At 44.1% G+C, this 13,761-nt stretch overlaps 1 protein-coding gene across 1 annotated transcript in view; it reads right to left on the minus strand.

Annotated features, from left to right (window-relative positions):
• Positions 1 to 13,561, minus strand: part of LOC124718885 (aminopeptidase Ey-like) — a 209,084-nt gene extending 195,523 nt beyond the window's left edge. Inside the window, exon 1 of the mRNA XM_047244525.1 lies at positions 13,537 to 13,561. The gene's annotated coding sequence lies outside the window, so the exon portion shown is untranslated. The remainder of the gene's footprint in view (positions 1 to 13,536) is intronic.
• Positions 13,562 to 13,761: the final 200 nt, after the last annotated feature.

Consider the following 13,761-nt stretch of genomic DNA (forward strand, 5'->3'; position numbering starts at 1 on the left):
GACCAAGAGATGAATACATTAAGCAGATTCAGAAGGATGTAGGCTGCAGTAGGTACTGGGAGATGAAGAAGCTTGCACAGGGTAGAGTAGCGTAGAGAGCTGCATCATAGCAGTCTGGACTGAAGACTACAACAACAACAAGATGAGAATATACCCTGAGATGACATAAATCACGGGATAGTGATATGCAGATCAACACATCGTGGTAGTAACGTGTACACACGATAGAAAGGAGCAGTGCATTTGTACTCAGGTGATCCATGTGTAAAGGTTTCCATCGAGATTATGGCCGCGTGTTGAGAATAAATTAGCGGTATGTTAGTTGGAACTACAAGTATGGGACAGTCCATTTCACAGATACATAGGAAGGGAATTCAATATTCTGAGATCCACACAATGAAGAATGTGCCCAGAATGGCAAATTTTAGGCACGACCTTCACTTTACGACCGAGAGCAATGGCGTCTGTGTAGAGTTGTCAGCGCTAACATACGAGCAACACTACGTGAAATAACCACAGAAACCAAGGTGAGACGTACGAAGAACGTATCTGTTAGGATACACAACTTTCCCACTAGAACGCGCCCCGCTAAACACAACAGTGCAGGCGCAGCGCTCGTCCGTCTCCGCACTACGAGATGGCGCTGCCTTAGAGACGGACCAAATTCTGCTTCCGCCGATCCGCGTATTAATATGTAACACAGCCAATGAGATTGCTGCTAATGTAGAACCTTTTCTCCTCGCGGATCACACTCGTGCAGTGATACCTGAACGCTCGAGGTATTATAACGAGTGTACAGACCTCTGATTAGTCAGTCTGCACTAGTCTGCATTTGTCTGTACCAGTCTATAGTCAAGTTTCACTCTGTGCCTAATAAGATTACCATATTCCTGTACATAGCCATGAAGAGAAATGTACAGACACTTGTCAAGTATCAGAGATATGTGAGAATAAGATTAACACACCAAGACCAAAGGAACTTCAGATTGTCAACTGTAAATAGCATCCAGAATGAAGTTACGTAATGTCTATGCTTGTTATTATTTTAATAAATGTGTGTGAAAATTAATCAAGTTCTGTTTAAAGTTGGTCATCGTCAATCTGCTACTCTAAGCGTGCAAGTGGCGTTTGTATCGTCTGACCTAACGGCAGAAGATAAACACGCCACGATAAGACCACGAGACATATTGCTGACACTCGCCTACTGCGCTAGAGCGACAGGTCAAATAATCTGATGGTGTGTGTACCGAAGGTCTTACAGTACGCACAACACAGATTGTGTGGCGGAATTCGGCTTTAATGGGCCGTGGCAGCGAACGACCGACCGGAGTGCCTCTGCTAACAGCACGACATCCCCTGCAGTGCTTCTGCTGGGCTCGTGGCAGCATCGCTTGGACGCTAGACGTCTGGAAACCCGTTGCCTGGTCAGACGAGTCCCTACCTCAGTTCGTACAAGCTGATGGTAGGGTTCGAGTGTAGCGCAGACCCCACGAAGCTATGGACCCAGGTTGTCAACAAGGTACTGTCCAAGCTGATGGTGGTTCCATCACAGTGTGGGCTGTGCTTACATGAAATCGACTGTGTCCTCCAGTCCGACTGAACCGATTATTGACCGAAAATGATTCTGTTCGGCTACTTGGAGCCATTCGTGGACTTACGGATGACAATGCGGCATGCCACTGGGCCAGGATTGCTTTGAAGAACATTCTGGACAACGGTTTGGCCTCACAGACCGGCCGACACGAACCGCATCGAACATCTATGGGACGCGATAGAAATGTGCGTCCCTGCACAAAATCCTGCACCTGCAAAACTTACGCAAGTATGGGCGGCTATAGAACCTACATGGCTGCAGTGGACGTCCAAAAACTTACTGAGTCCACGCCACGTCGAGTTGCTACACTACACCAGACACATGATTTTTTTATCTCACACTACAACAGTCACGCACAGTTCATAAACTTGCTCATGACTAAACGAGAAAAAGAGAACTACTACTATTTGAAAGAAGAGAAATGAGAAAGATGTGGGGAGCGGTTTTAGATGAAGAAGAATGCACAGTGAGGAAGAATGAGAAAATGCACCTATTGATGCAACAACCAATAATCTCATGGAAGCTAAAGAGAGAAAGAATCCAGTGGGCTGGCAGTGCAGCCCGTGTGCCAGAAGGAAGACAGATGAAGAAATGACTTTGAGGTGGGAAACTACACTACTGGACATTAAAATTGCTACACCAAGAAGAAATGTAGAGGATAAGCGGATATTCATTGGACAAATATATTATACTACAACTAAGATGTGATTACATTTTCACGCAATTTGGGTGCATAGATCCTGAGAAATCAGTACCCAGAACAACCACTTCTAGCCGTAATAACGGCCTTGATACGCCTGGGCATTGAGTCAAACAGAGTTTAGATGGCGTGTACAGGTACAGCTGCCCACGCAGCTTCAACACGATACCACAGTTCATCAAGAGTAGTGACTGGCGTATTGTGACGAGCCAGTTGCTCGGCCACCATTGACCAGACGTTTTCAGTTGGTGAGAGATCTGGAGAATGTGCTGGCCAGGGCAGCAGTCGAACATTTTCTGTATCCAGAAAAGGCCGTACAGGACCTGCAACATGCGGTCGTGCATTATCCTTCTGCAATGTGGGGTTTCACAGGGATCGAATGAAGGGTAGAGCCACACATCTGATATCTAACGTCCACTGTTCGAAGTGCCGTCAATGCGAACAAGAGGTGACCGAGACGTGTAACCAATGGCATCCCATACCATCACGCCGGGTGGTACGCCTGTATGGCGATGACGAATACACGCTTCCAATGTGCGTTCACTGCGATGTCGCCAAACACGGATGCGACCATCATGATGCTGTAAACAGATCCTAGATTCATCGGAAAAAATGACATTTTGCCATTCGTGCACCCAGGTTCGTCGTTGAGTACACCATCGAAGGCGCTCCTGTCTGTGATGCAGCGTCAAGGGTAACCATAGACATGGTCTCCGAACTGATAGTCCATGCTGCTGCAAACGTCGTCGAACTGTTCGTGCAGATGGTTGTTGTCTTGCTAACGTCCCCATCTGTTGACTCAGGGATCGAGACGTGGCTGCACGATCCGTTACAGCCATTCGGATAAGATGCCTGTCATCTCGACTGCTAGTGGTGCTAGGCCGTTGGGATCCAGCACGGCGTTCCGTATTACCCTCCTGAACCCACCGATTCCATATTCTGCTAACAGTCATTGGATCTCGACCAACGCGAGCAGCAATGTCGCCATACGATAAACCGATATCGCGATAGGCTACAATCCGACCTTTATCAAAGTCGGAAACGTGATGGTACGCATTTCTCCTTCGCACACGAGGCATCACAACAACGCAACGCTGATCAACTGCTGTTTGTGCATGAGAAATCGGTTGGAAACTTTCCTCATGTCAGCACGTTGTAGGTGTCGCCACCGGCGCCAACCTTGTTTGAATGCTGTGAAAAGCTAATCATTTGCAGATCACAGCATCTTCTACCTGTCGGTTAAATTTCGCGTCTGTAGAACGTCATCTTCGTGGTGTAGCAATTTTAATGGCCAGTAGTGTAAACACCAGGCAAGGCGACAGAAAGTGTAACGTTACTGTCGTTCACCTATTTAAATAAATATTCCTTTTAATTATTGTTTTGAAAGCTACAACAGAATCGAGATAATGAGTCACGAAATTCCTTAAGCTTTCCCGCAACTCCGCTACGTGCTCCCATGTGGGCTCTCACTACTAATTGTGATACTGCAATATAGTCGAGATAGTAATATTTGTCATGTACAAACACACTGCGGGAAGATTGCGTATTGTGTGTACGGAGTGGGGAAACGCATTCCAAATGCAAGTGAGGTCGTAATTCGGAGTTTGTTATGACGCTGTAAACTGTTGCAGCTTCAGCTGGATTTCGAGCACGTGAAGGACTATTATTGCTTGTTAAAAAAGCGGAGCCGGCCGCGGTGGCCAAGCGGTTCTAGGCACTTCAGTCCGGAGCCGCGCGACTGCTACGTCGCAGGTTCGAATCCTGCCTCGGGCATGGATGTGTGTGATGACCTTAGGTTAGTTAGGTTTAAATAGTTCTAAGTTCTAGGGGACTGATGACCTCAGATGTTAAGTCCTATTGTGCTCAGAGCCATTTGAACCATTTTTGAAAAAAGCGGAAAATTAGCACAGACGATTAATCGATGATACAGCAGTGGTAGCTGCAAGTGAACACGAACTGCGTTTTGTGCTAAATGTAATGCAACTTTTGCTAGCTGTACGTGAAAACATGCCCAAAAATGTGATGAAAGCATTACAGGACTAGAAAGAGAATCTTGAAGATATATATAAAAAGAATAACTTCAAAATGCATAATGTCCTCTGCTGGACAAAATTGAATATGATAAGAAACCATGTATTTTTTGACTCTCTCTACACGCTGCTACAATGAGATTTTGTCAAAATGCGTTTTAAAACCTCGAAAAAGAACTGTGGAAAGTATCAAATGCAACAAATAGCTCTAGGTCCTCCAGTATGAATCAATCAAACTGCATGAATTCCATCAATTTATTTTATTTTGTTTTATTTAGCTGTACTGGCTTTAGTGTGTGGCGAACCTATGTGAAAAGTTTTAACTGACCCTCAATGACCAACTGGTATTCGTTTTCAGTATTGCAGCATTGTTGTGTACTTTTTTTTTACATTACGACTGTTCGGAAGTACAGAAGTCAGATGTAAAACTTTTGTTCTGTAACGGTGAAGAATGTAACAGAGAGTGACTGCGTACTTTTCATTGATTTTTAACTGTTCTAATTAAAAAACTGCAGGTCACGTGACTGATGTACTTAACTCCTTTCCGATACGACGACATTCCTTTTTACCGGCTCAACGAGTTTTTGACCGAGGAGAAAAGAAACTTAAAATTTCAGACATATTGAATCCAAACACACAGCAGCAAGTTTGTGCAGAATTGGCCGAAACTACGATTTTGGAGAAAGACTGAGAAATATTTGTTTACAAGGAAATAAGCAAATATGCGAAGCCTGTTAATGGGATCAGTGATATGAAAAGAACCCATTTGAAGAAGTACATTATAGGCGAAAGGGTGAATGATGTGAAAATCAAAACTCACCTCAACTACGTTTCTGATAATCCTTCTAAATGTCTTTTTTTCCATTGGGCAAACGTAGATATGTGAAGCTTTAGCAAAGTATCAAATATGTCTAAAGTATCATTTATGAACAGGATTAAACAAGAAAAGAACAACGATGTAGAAAAACAACCAGGCCACAGATTTGGAAAAAAAAAATTGAAAGATTATGAAGTACTTACGTTTTTCACCGAGGTTATCAAGCACACGTTTAACGAGCTTATTGTCCATGATACTGCTCGCTATTGTTTAGAAGAGGAGCCTGTTCTTGGAAAAATAATCTTAACACCATCACTGGAAATGAAGAACGTTTATGATTTTGTTTCTACTTCATTGAATATTAAAAAGCGAATTTTAAAAGAATAAAATTTGTCGGTTATATTTTACTGAAAAGTAATGAAAACGCATTACGTGCATATAAGCTTACATCAAAAGGCATTGGCCAATAGCACACAACAAACCGTATTTAGTCCATTACATAACTCCTTACACCACGAAAGTGAAACCAAAAAATACATTGTAATAAATACGTTTTTATCAATAGCCCTACCTGTGTTTTGCATAAAATTCGAAAAAAATTAATGAAATACTGTTAGTGGTATTACATTTTTTGCTTCTCCTAAAAATTTTACTTTCTGTGCATTTTGAAAAGCTGCTCCTCCTAGATATTTTGAAATCTGGGAAACAGGCTAGATAAATGTGATAGTACACGCGAGGCATAGAAGCAAGGACAAAGGACGTTTATAAGAAGCGATAGCACTTAATCTAAGAATGTAAAATTCTTGCCTAATTTCGAATGCTTTAAAATGAGTTTGAAATCCGTAAAAACGAACTGCAATCGGCTCTAAGCTTCTGAAAGTACGTGCCAAGAACGCATGTATACTCTTAATCCGCTCCTTTCTAGCTTAAACATACCTGGTCACAATTCATCTCTCGTCTTGAAGGATTTTCGACGATACGATTACAGCTGTGCTGTGAATCGTGCTTATTGCTTCACACTGAGATTTTTTTATTATTATATGAAACAAGAGAAGCGGTGTTATTTTAATTACATTTTATTATTGGTAATCGATAAATAATCAGCACGATAAGTGACAGGGGAATATGGAAGTAATAGCATTAAAAACAGCAATTTCTCAGTTTATATTATGCTACCAGAAAGAAATTTTCACTCTATAGTGGAGTGTGGGCGGCACACAATTTTAATCTGCCAGGAAGTTTTACATCATACCAGTCTTCTTTTACTACATACTAGTTGCTTGGAGGTGCTTCATCTGTCAGAAACTTGAACTTTTTTGTCCTATAGAGTGACGCGACTGTTTGTCATAGACTGTGCTTACATAAATACCTGGCCAGAAAGGAAACGCTCTGTACATTAAATACATATATACGACTGTTAACTGCACACACTAAGTTTATGTATACTTCGAAATCATAAAACGTGCCGTACTGTACTTACAAAAAGTATTGGAAATCCACGGTAGGGACGGGTGACGTTGACTGTTAACATACAATGGCGGAAACAATGAGGAGTGCGTTCGATAAAGTACAAATGGTTCAAATGGCTCTGAGCACTATGGGACTCAACTGCTGAGGTCATTAGTCCCCTAGAACTTAGAACTAGTTAAACCTAACTAACCTAAGGACATCACAAACATCCATGCCCGAGGCAGGATTCGAACCTGCGACCGTAGCGGTCCTGCGGTTCCAGACTGCAGCGCCTTTAACCGCACGGCCACTTCGGCCGGCGATAAAGTACACTTACACGTCATATGTACGAGGTTACCATTAATTCTGTACGACATGGCATATAGCTGAATGTGCACTCAAATTTTAGCTTCGTTATCACATCCCAGCGTCACCATCACCTCAGAAATTACGACGTATTCCAAAAGAATCATCAAAAGTAGGTCACGAGCATGACTGTAAATACCTAATTTAAGCTTCGCTATTGCAAGTCCCATACTAACCACCACCTCAGAATCGTGACATGTGCTAAACAATACCTTACACAATACATCATTCCCTTTTGAACAAAGTTACTGCATTTTTTTTTTCTACGATGGTACGTCCTCACTAATCCCACGACTATTCGAAATTATCACGCGCCACATCTGCAGTGCTGTGAAAGTGGTTGCTACATTGTCCGCAAGAGGCGCTACAGCAGACATGGTCTAACGTTGCCAACGTTACTTCTTTTCAGATCAACAATGAATGTTGATCACGCTGTCATTTTCAAATATCAAAACCCTGCAGGAGTGTTTAGAAAATATTTTATGCACTTTTATATAGTCGAATAAATAACTGGGTAGCTAGAAGTCACGTAAGAAATAAACAAACTGCACTTACGTTTGCGGCGGACTATTCACACACATGTAAGACATCGATTGCACTCTTTTGGACAGTTTTCAGTTGTCGCCAGGGAAAATGTGCCCGGAAACAAACCTCCTCATTGACGCTTTTACTAAACAAATGCCAGTGACAGAATCTAGATGCAGCAACCGCTGACAGCATAAAATCATCTGTGGTAGACAACTGAACATCTGCAACTATAGCAGACGAGGAATCCGGAAGCATAAAAAAGAAGGCCATTCCTTGCCTGCTCAATGTTCAGGAGTAACGCGGCTTTGAGCTGTGTAGAACCGTTATTACAGACTTAAAGAGAGTTATAATGTGATTAGTAGTTTCGGATTGTGATTAGTAATTGATTTTTCTCCACTATTCCGCTACTGTAAGAAGCCTCTTTTAGCTGCGTCTAGCTAAGTGAGTCTGATGTGACAGTTTCGCATAACAACACGAACTTTCGCATAACACAGCAAGTAGTTGGCACTAGTTTTAATGTTTGCGCAGACTGTGACTGCTTAATAAGATGGTGGATGTCTAATGACTGACTTTGTACACAAAGACTGGAAAGTTACAAGGGTCACACCAATAGTTAAGAAAGGCAATAGGACTAATCCACGACATTACAGGCCTATATCAATAACGTCGATGTGCATCAGGATTTTGAAACATTTTTTGTGTTCGAACATTATTAATTATCTCGAAAAGAAAGGTCTATTCACACACAGTCAACACGGATTTAGAAAGCATTTTTCTTGTGAAACTCACACGAAGTGTTGAGTGCTATCGACAAGCGATATCCTATTGATCAGTATTTATAGATTTCCAGAAGGCTTTTGACACTGTACCTCACAAGTGCTTTGTAATCAAATTGCGTGTTTACAGAATATCGTCTCAGTTATGCGACTGGATTTGTGATATCTTGTCAGAGGTCACAGTTCGTAGTAATTGACGGAAATGTATAGAAACGATTTAGGAGACAATCTGAGCAGCCGCCTTAGGTTGTTTGCAGATGCCGCTGTCGTTTACTGCCTAGTGAAGTCATCAAAATCCGTATGGTGCATAAATTGACAACTGACCCTAAATAATGAAAAGTGTGAGGCCATCCGTATGAGTACTAAAATGAATCCGTTAAACTTCGGTAACAGGAAAAATGAATCAAATGTAAAGGTTGTAAATTCAACTGCATACCTAGGGATTACAATGACGAACAACTTAAATCGAAAATAACACACAGAAAATGTTGTGGGGTAAGCGAACCAAAGGCTGCGATTAATTGGTAGAACACTTAGGAAATGCAGCAAGCCAGACAGAGCTGCCTACACTATACTTTTTCCTCCTCTTTTAGAATACTGCTGCGCGATGTGGGATCCTTACCAGATAGGTTTGACGGAGTACATCGAGGAAGTTAAAAGAACGGCAGCGCGTTTCGTATTATCGTGAAGTAGGGGAGAGAGTATCAATGAAATTGTACAGGAGTTGGGGTAGACATCATTAGAGCAAAGGCGTTATTCGTTGCGGCAGGATTTTGTCAAGGAATTTTCATCACAAAGTTTCTCCTCCTCCTCCTCCTCCTCCTCCTCCTCATCATCATCATCATCATCATCTTGGACAGTTTCCAGCCACTGGCTGGGTCTGTCGGGAACACAAGCCTCTCCATCGTGTTCTGTCTTTCCACCATTCCCCCTCTTCCACCTTCGTCCAGTTCTCTCCTCTTCTCGCCACACATTCCTTCACTCCCTTTACCCATCTATCTCTTGGTCTTCCTCTGGGCCTCTTCCCCTCCAGTTGCAGATCAAACATCCTCTTTGGAATTCTTCCCTCATCCATTCTCTTCATGTGTCCATACCACTGCAGTCTTGATTTTTCTATCCTGTCAATGGAAATAAGTGAAAGGTGCAGAAAAGCAGGGCAGTTCTACAAATGCATTAGGGGGCTTATTTGGAGCAAGGAGGTGCCACAGAAATCCAAGGGAATTCTATACCGAACCTACTTTGTCCCCATATTGGCATACGGAAGTGAGACATGGGTAATGCACAAAAGCGACAAAAGTAGAATACAGGCTAGTGAAATGAAGTTCCGGAGGAGCAGGTTGAGTGTAACAAGACGAGACAGATTGCGAAATGTGTATGTGAGGGAAAGACTAAAGGAGGAACAAAGTTTCTCCACCGAATGCGAAAATATTTTGTTGATGCGACCTACATAAAAGATCGTCATACTAAAATCTGGGAAATCAGAGCTCGTAGGGAAAGATATAGGTGTATTTTCAGCGCGCTGTTCGAGAGTGAACTAAAAATGTAAATGTCGTGTGACTAGGGCCTGCTGTCGGGTAGACCGTTCGCCGTGTGCAAGTCTTTCGATTTGACGCCACTCGGCGACTTGGGCGTCGAGAGTGGACTAATAGAGGATTATTGCGAATGTGGTTCGGTGAATCCTCTGCCGGGCACTTAATTGTGATTTGCAGAGTATCCATGTAGATGTAGATGTGCTGCACAGAAATGAAATAAGACTGTGGGTTTCTAAGAGAAGAAGGTTCAGAATATTTGAATGTGTACCACATAATAAAAAAAATATGTGAAAATTCTTGTTATGATTTTAAAGTAAACTGCAGTAGACAGGCCAAAGACATTATCTGTTGTCGAAAGAGTGGAGCAATTACAGTCGGCTTCCAGCAGCGAGTGAGCAAGTGTGCATCGGATAGAGCTGTGTGCGGTTGAGGTGTTCAGAGCAAAACGTGTGACGGCGATGTATTGTGATGACGGAGGGAGATGTTTACTGCAATAGGTTATTAACTTTAGAATCGCCGTGGAGACACTGACAGATATAGAATGATCCCAGTCTGGCAATGAAGCCACCACATTCATTTCAACAAAGCGTGTACCCAGAATAACTCGACTAACCAACTTTCTAAAGTGCGGCTCATAATGGCTTTTTTTTTAACTTTTTTGACTTTCATAATTTAAAGTGATTTAACAAAGTTATATTTTTTCAATAATTTTTAAAGTCATCAATAGGTGCACACTGCCGAAAAGCACTGTGCTGATAAATATAGAGTGTATAAAAGCACGTGTCGGAAACTTTAGAGATCTATTCTTGACAACAAAAGATTACCAGAAGTTCACATGAACATCGATCCACAAATTCTTCGTTCCGAGGGCATGAAGTGAATTCGCTGTGGCGACTTCTGGTCGCCTAACTTACCTCAAATGTGCATTTTTTACTCACTTTCTTTTTTTTAGTTCGTCTGGGTACTTATTTTATTATTTTTTATTTTTAATTTACATGTCAAGTTCCGTAGGACCCAAGTGAGGAGAAAATCTCCAAGGTCATGACAGATGTCAGTACATGAAATTACAACATAAAAGTACACTCCTGGAAATGGAAAAAAGAACACATTGACACCGGTGTGTCAGACCCACCATACTTGCTCCGGACACTGCGAGAGGGCTGTACAAGCAATGATCACACGCACGGCACAGCGGACACACCAGGAACCGCGGTGTTGGCCGTCGAATGGCGCTAGCTGCGCAGCATTTGTGCACCGCCACCGTCAGTGTCAGCCAGTTTGCCGTGGCATACGGAGCTCCATCGCAGTCTTTAACACTGGTAGCATGCCGCGACAGCGTGGACGTGAACCGTATGTGCAGTTGACGGACTTTGAGCGAGGGCGTATAGTGGGCATGCGGGAGGCCGGGTGGACGTACCGCCGAATTGCTCAACACGTGGGGCGTGAGGTCTCCACAGTACATCGATGTTGTCGCCAGTGGTTGGCGGAAGGTGCACGTGCCCGTCGACCTGGGACCGGACCGCAGCGACGCACTGATGCACGCCAAGACCGTAGGATCCTACGCAATGCCGTAGGGGACCGCACCGCCACTTCCCAGCAAATTAGGGACACTGTTGCTCCTGGGGTATCGGCGAGGACCATTCGCAACCGTCTCCATGAAGCTGGGCTACGGTCCCGCACACCGTTAGGCCGTCTTCCGCTCACGCCCCAACATCGTGCAGCCCGCCTCCAGTGGTGTCGAGACAGGCGTGAATGGAGGGACGAATGGAGACGTGTCGTCATCAGCGATGAGAGTCGCTTCTGCCTTGGTGCCAATGATGGTCGTATGAGTGTTTGGCGCCGTGCAGGTGAGCGCCACAATCAGGACTGCATACGACCGAGGCACACAGGGCCAACACCGGGCATCATGGTGTGGGGAGCGATCTCCTACACTGGCCGTACACCACTGGTGATCGTCGAGGGGACACTGAATAGTGAACGGTACATCCAAACCGCCATCGAACCCATCGTTCTACCATTCCTAGACCGGCAAGGGAACTTGCTGTTCCAACAGGACAATGCACGTCCGCATGTATCCCGTGCCACCCAACGTGCTCTAGAAGGTGTAAGTCAACTACCCTGGCCAGCAAGATCTCCGGATCTGTCCCCCATTGAGCATGTTTGGGACTGGATGAAGCGTCGTCTCACGCGGTCTGCACGTCCAGCACGAACGCTGGTCCAACTGAGGCGCCAGGTGGAAATGGCATGGCAAGCCGTTCCACAGGACTACATCCAGCATCTCTACGATCGTCTCCATGGGAGAATAGCAGCCTGCATTGCTGCGAAAGGTGGATATACACTGTACTAGTGCCGACATTGTGCATGCTCTGTTGCCTGTGTCTATGTGCCTGTGGTTCTGTCAGTGTGATCATGTGATGTATCTGACCCCAGGAATGTGTCAATAAAGTTTCCCCTTACTGGGACAATGAATTCACGGTGTTCTTATTTCAATTTCCAGGAGTGTATTTGATTGATTAGGACCTCCAGTCATTATCGTCAAGCTATTGCATCACAGAGAGTAGGAGCCCTTGTTCTCGAGCCTACTCTTATTCGCATAATAGTTCAGAATACCGTATCCTTTATCCTACTGTTTGTGTCGATAATCATGTGCCTTTATGTTCTGATGTATAATAAATCTCATTGTAATATTTAAGCCGTATATCATTTCGTACATATATGCAGAATCTCATTTCGTGTTGTTGGTGGTGGTGGTTAGTGTTTAACGTCCCGTCGACAACGAGGTCATTAGAGACGGAGCGCAAGCTCGGGTTAGGGAAGGATTGGGAAGGAAATCGGCCGTGCCCTTTCAAGGGAACCATCCCGGCATTTGCCTGAAAAGATTTAGGGAAATCACGGAAAACCTAAATCAGGATGGCCGGAGACGGGATTGAACCGTCGTCCTCCCGAATGCGAGTCCAGTGTGCTAACCACTGCGCCACCTCGCTCGGAATTTCGTGTTGTTTATTATGATAAAGTTCTCTTTTTCTTCTTTCTCTCTGAGTAGATTACGGTTTTTATTAAATGACTGTGAGTGTTCAGTCCTTATGTTACCAACTAGCAGGGTTCACCATCATTTCCCTTCGTTACGTTTGTGCGCATAATTAATTAGGTGGTAGCTAAGGAGGGGGTCGAGTGGAAACTCTTCTCCAGCCTGGCACCTCGCAACTCCTCAACAGAGTAGAAGGAGTGGCCCATGAGGAAACTCTTCAGTTTCGATTTTGAAGTGTGTGGATTACTGCTAAGATTTTTGAATTGTTGTGGTAGCTTATCGAAAACGGATGCAGCAGTATACTGCACACCTTTCTGCACAAGAGTTAAGGAAGTACGATCCAAACGCAGGCTGGATTTCTGCCGAGTGTAACTGAGTGAAAGCTGCTTATTCTTGAGAATAAGCTGATATTGATAAGAAGAAACAACAGTAAAGTATATATATATATATATATATATATATATATATATATATATATATATATATATATATATGTATATATATATTGAGAGGCCAAAGTTGAAACACCTAGACTAGTGAACAGGGGTCGACAGGAGGTTCTTGAACTTACACCACTTATCGCCCGTACCACCGATTTCTGAGCCTAAAACATCCTTTTAGAATGGAAAGAGTTACCCCAAAATAAAATACCATACGACATAAGCGAATGAGAATAAGCAAAGTAGACCAATTTTTTCTGTAGAACGATCACTTACCGCGAAGTGCCGGAGAGACCGCCGCGAGTGCTGGCTGTGTGAGGGGAGGGGAGGGGAGGGGTGCGTTGGGCGACCGGACCAGCAGCAGACCGCCCGAGGCCTCGAGACCGCCAGCGTGACGTCAGGGCGCGTGCGGAGGCCGTCGACCGAGTTGGCAGCGGCCGCCGGCGCGTGGGTCGGGTCAAGGCGCCAGAGGAGGGAGTGGCTCGTCTGGCGCCAGGGCCT

Source organism: Schistocerca piceifrons, chromosome 10 (genome assembly GCF_021461385.2).
Source record: "Schistocerca piceifrons isolate TAMUIC-IGC-003096 chromosome 10, iqSchPice1.1, whole genome shotgun sequence".
Classification (NCBI taxonomy): domain Eukaryota; kingdom Metazoa; phylum Arthropoda; class Insecta; order Orthoptera; family Acrididae; genus Schistocerca; species Schistocerca piceifrons.